Below are 4,975 nucleotides of genomic sequence, written 5' to 3'. Positions count from 1 at the left end.
AATGGGATATAAGCAAATAAAAGTAGGGGAAAACTAAAAAATCTGAAAAAATAGATAAATATGATTCTTGGCCCTAAGAGAGGTGCCAAGTCATCTCTTTCATGCCATCTTTTATATATACGTAGCCTCCAAGAATGCTACAGGAGAATTATTAATTCTCCTCCACAAATATTAATTCTCCTCCACAAATTTAGCCTTTGGCTCTAAGTCTCTCTGCCAACCTATCTACAGGCACATGCCTATTTCACTTGTTCTTTATTTGTTTTAACAATGGGTTGAACCCCACAATATAGTGGCTTGCTGAAGTCGATATGAAAGATTGATCTAATGAGTACAAAGGTATTCAAGCAACAGAGAAAATAGTAGAAGAAATCAATTTAGTAAGACTGTAAGAGCGCAAATAAATAATTAAGCATATTGTAGCTTATGCCTTAGAGTGCTTACATACCTGTCTCAAGGCTATTCTGGTAAGACCTTGACCATGATCGTTATTCTCAGCCTGCCTCGGTTCACTGCACCACAAGAGAGGTCAGTGATTCCTCTTTTTTTTCTTTCGATTCGACAGTTTCGAAGTTGCTTATGAATCTATATGTACGAAAGTAGCTTTAGTTCCTCTCGCCTTGTTGTTTTTGATTCAATATGTTTTTTGGTGATCTCATGTTAAGTGTCATTTTGTATGTTTAGGTGTCATGATTTAGGATTTCACCTTTTACTTGTATGTGCAAATCATATCCATATAAAGTTATTGCCGCTCCACTTATAAAGAAAATGTTACTCTATTGTCTAACTTGTGTAAAGAAGGATGTCATTGTAAGCTTTATGTTTGGAAAGAAAATTACATGAAGACAAGATTTTAAGTCTTATATCTCAACACCATGTCATAGGAATAAGTTGCAGTGAAGAATTATATGAATGTCAACCTGTTATTGGTTTCTTTACTCTTGATTTGGCAGCTTTTGTTTAAAAGGAAGAAATGTTTGAATCTCTGTTAAACTCAAAATTTCTCTAAGTCATTTTATAAAACAACGACTTATGTTAAGATCAAATTATTTGTGTCATTTTCTTGTTATGTATGAGCGTACATAGTTTTTAAGTAACTGGTTATCACGACCCGGATTTTTCATCGTCGGGATCGTGATTGTAATGACCCGGTCGGTCGTTTTATGTGTTATTGCTTTGTTTCCCCCATTTCTGCTTCTTGTTTCTTTGTCTATCCGTATTATGTGTTATCGGGTTGATTGGCTCGGGTTCAGAGAGGTTTTGGTAAGGTTTGAAACACTTAGTCTCTTTTGAGTAAGCTTAAGTTGGAAAAGTCAACTGGATGTTGACTTATGTAAAAAAAGGCCCGGAATTGTTCGGATAGCTTCGGGATGTGATTTGGAAATTAGGAGCGTGATCGGAATGTGTTTTGGAGGTCCGGAGTAGATTTAGGCTTGAATTGGCGAAATTGGAATTTTGGCGTTTTCCGGTTGATAGGCGAGATTTTGATATAGGGTCGGAATGGAATTTCGGAAGTTCGAGTAGGTCCGTTGTGTCATTTGTGATGTGTGTCCAAAATTTCAGGTCATTTGGACAAGGTTTGATAGGCTTTTTTGATCGAAAGCGGAATTTGGAAGTTTTTGGAATTCTTAGGCTTGAATCCAATGTGATTTTGGTGTTTTGATGTTGTTTTGAGCGTTTCGAAGGTTGGAACAAGTTTGAATGAGGTTATGGGATATGTTAGCATGTTTGGTTGAGGTCCCGAGGGCCTCGAGTGAGTTTCGAGTGGTTAAACGGACCAAACACATAGTTGAGAAGTTACAGATTTTGCTTCAGATCTGTTGCAGGTATTCCTTCATCGCGATCGCGTGAGGGGGCTCACGATCGCATAGAGGATTTGTGGGGGGCCATCCAGGTTATTCTTCGCGTTCGCGTAGATAGGGCTGCGATCGCGTGAGTGTAGGTTTCTGTGTATCGCGATCGCGTGGGCTCATTCACGATCGTGTAGGTGTAAGACCCTGAGTATCGCGTTCGCGTGGGTATATACGCGATCGCGTAGAGTGAAATTTTGGGCCAACAGAGTTTGTGCTTCGCGATCGCGATAGATTTCCCGCGATCGCGATTAAGTTAATTAAAGAGCTGGGCAGAATGTTCAAAAAGGTCATTTTCGCGATTTTTGGCCTAAGTTCACCATTTTGACTCGGTTTCGGAGCTTCTTGAGAGAGATTGAAGAGGGAACCAAAGAGAACTTCTTGGAGGTAAGAATTATGGACTTAATACACGATTCTATTGTGATTTCTACCTAATTAAACATGAAATTTGGAGGATTTGAAGCCTAAATTGGAGAGTTAGGGCTTGGAAACTTGAGACCTTAACCTAGGGATTTGAGAGGCCAATTGTGGTCAGATTTTGGTATTCTTGGTATGTATGAACTCGTGAGGGGAGACGTGGGCCCGGGGGTCGGGTTGGACCAATTTCGGGATTTTTGGTATAATTTGATTATTTTCGCATGGACTTCGTTCCCTTAGCACATTCTAATGTTATGATTCTGATTTTGGGTAGATTCGGTATGAGTTTAGGCCTAGGTGAGAGGCAAAGGAGTCACGGAGTAGTGTTTCATCCGTTTTGAGGTAACTAACCATTGTAAATCTGGAACTCAGGGTACAAACCTTGGTGTTTCACGTTGTTTTGATAAATGAGGTGACACACATGCTAGGTGACGAGCATGTGGGCGTGCACCGGTAGAGATTGTGACTTGATCCATCCTGTAGCGACTATTAAGCTGCGAATTTGACTTGAAATCTTATGATATCACATGTTTTAGAGATTGATACTATATTATGGGTTGTATGCCAGTTTAGGGCCTTGTGCCGACCTGTTGAGACCCTCAGGGGTATTTTTACTATTTTCCTCACTCTATTTGTTTGAAAGCATATCCCCAGTCATGTTTTACCTATTTATTATTTAAACCTAGCTTTTATCACTCTACTTCTTAAAATGTGAGAACTGTTTGGGCTGAGTTCCCTGATTTCCACTGTTATGCCGAGTGGCTGTGAGGTTAATGACTGAGAAAGATTGAGGATCTTATGGTGAGGTGTATATATATATATATATATATATATATATATATATATATATATATATATATATATATTATGGATCGGGCTGTACGCTGCACGATACTTATATGGATCGGGCTGTACGCCGTAGTGATATATATATATTGCATTGGGTTGTGCGCCGCAGCGATATGATGATTGGGCTGTAGGAGCCCCTCCGGAGTCTGTACACCCCTAGTGAGCGTAGTCGACTATAAACTATGGATCAGGCTGCACGTCGTAGTGGTTGTTATGATTATTACTATTATGAGATATTATTGAGCCTGAGTGCTGAGTGTGAGTACTGTGTGACGAGAGTTGAGTCACGAGTGACTGAGAGACTTGCCCGAGAGGCTATATTTATGAGTGATACCTTGCCCGATGGGCACATTTATGATATTTTTGCTGATTTCACTTTTCTTTTATAATGACCCTCTATTGAAAACTGCTAAGTAAATGATTTCAAAGTATTTCAATTAAAACTGAAGCTTTATGAAGAAACTGGCTTTTAAACTGTTGAGTTTGACTTGATATTCTATTATTTACTCTTTTATATGATTTTTAACTGCTCGTCACTACTCTCAGACCTTATTTACTTTAGTTACTTACTGAGTTGGCGTACTCAAGTTACTCCCTGCACCTTGTGTGCAGATCCAGGTGCCCGAGCGGCAGAATGAGGGTCTCCAGCATTTTCCAAAGCTTATCGGAGACTGCAAGGTAGCTGCACGGCATCCACAGCCCCGCTTTCCTCCTTCCTATCCTTGTTTTCTACAATTTTAGGGCTTATTATGTATTAGTTAGTCAGAATGGTTATATTTAGAGGCTCTAGACTTGAGACACCAGATGTTTGGGTTGTGTTGGTCTATTTTCTGTAATGTTTTCCGCACATTTAAGTGATTTATGTATTCCTTATGAAAAATGAGACTTAATCAGTTTTAGAAAATGGTTTTATAAAAAGAAATTTGCTGTGGTTATTTGTTGGAGTGGCTTGCCTAGTATTGTGATAGGCGCCATCACGACCGGGGTATTTGGGGTCGTGACAAGTTGGTATCAGAGTCTAGGTTACATAAGTCTCGCGAGTCATGAGCCGGTTTAGTAGAGTCTCGCGGATCGGTACGGAGACGTCTGTATTTATCCTCGGGAGGCTGCAGAACCTTTAGGAAAAACTTCTCATCCTTGAATTCCCGTCGTGCGAATCTGTTGACTCTAGTACTAAATTTCTGTTGTTCTATTCTCTCAAAGATGGTGCTACCGGTCAGTATGGACGACCACTAGTACCACCAGCTGGGGCCACTACAGGCCAAGGACGCGGTTGAGGCTATGGTAGGGGCAGGGGTGTAGCCCGCACTATAGCTAGGGCAGCACCTGTAGATCCACCAAACGCCCCAGTTCAGGATCAGGTCTCAGTTGCGGACACTCCAGCGGCTCAGGCACCGGCTGTGCCTATTGTGATTCTAGGCCTTCAAGAAGCTCTAGCTCAGATTCTATTAGTGTGCACTGGTTTGGCTTAGGCGGTATCAGTTACTATAGCCGCATCTATTCTCAGGCCGGGGGAGGCACTCAGACTCCTGTTGCTCGCACACCTGAGCAGGTTGTGCATAGACTTCAGACATCGGGGGCACCTCCAGCCCAGCCGGTTGCACCAGCTTAGGAGTATGTGGTACCAGTTATGCCTGATGATGAGCAGTGTCGATTGGAGAGATTTGGTAGACTTCAGCCTCCGACTTTCAGTGGTGCTGAGGGCGAGGATGCCCAGGGTTTCTTGGACAAGTGTTAGAGGATTATTCGCACAACGGGTATTCTAGAGACCAATGGTGTAACATTTACTACTTTTTAGTTTTCTGGAGCTGCCTTTACTTGGTGGGAGTCATATGAAAGGCGTAGGCCTATTGGTTCAG

At 41.5% G+C, this 4,975-nt stretch overlaps 1 long non-coding RNA gene across 1 annotated transcript; it reads left to right on the top strand.

The window, feature by feature from the left end:
- Window positions 1-286: 286 nt before the first annotated feature.
- Window positions 287-4,020, top strand: LOC138869781 (uncharacterized). Its single transcript, XR_011400034.1, has 2 exons — window positions 287-528; window positions 3,729-4,020. It is a non-coding gene; the product is annotated as an uncharacterized lncRNA (long non-coding RNA).
- The last annotated feature ends 955 nt before the right edge of the window (window positions 4,021-4,975 follow it).

The sequence above is a fragment of the Nicotiana sylvestris genome, chromosome 5 (genome assembly GCF_000393655.2).
Source record: "Nicotiana sylvestris chromosome 5, ASM39365v2, whole genome shotgun sequence".
Classification (NCBI taxonomy): domain Eukaryota; kingdom Viridiplantae; phylum Streptophyta; class Magnoliopsida; order Solanales; family Solanaceae; genus Nicotiana; species Nicotiana sylvestris.
Note: the sequence above shows the minus strand (reverse complement) of the source record. Positions and strands in the feature narration are given on the sequence as shown.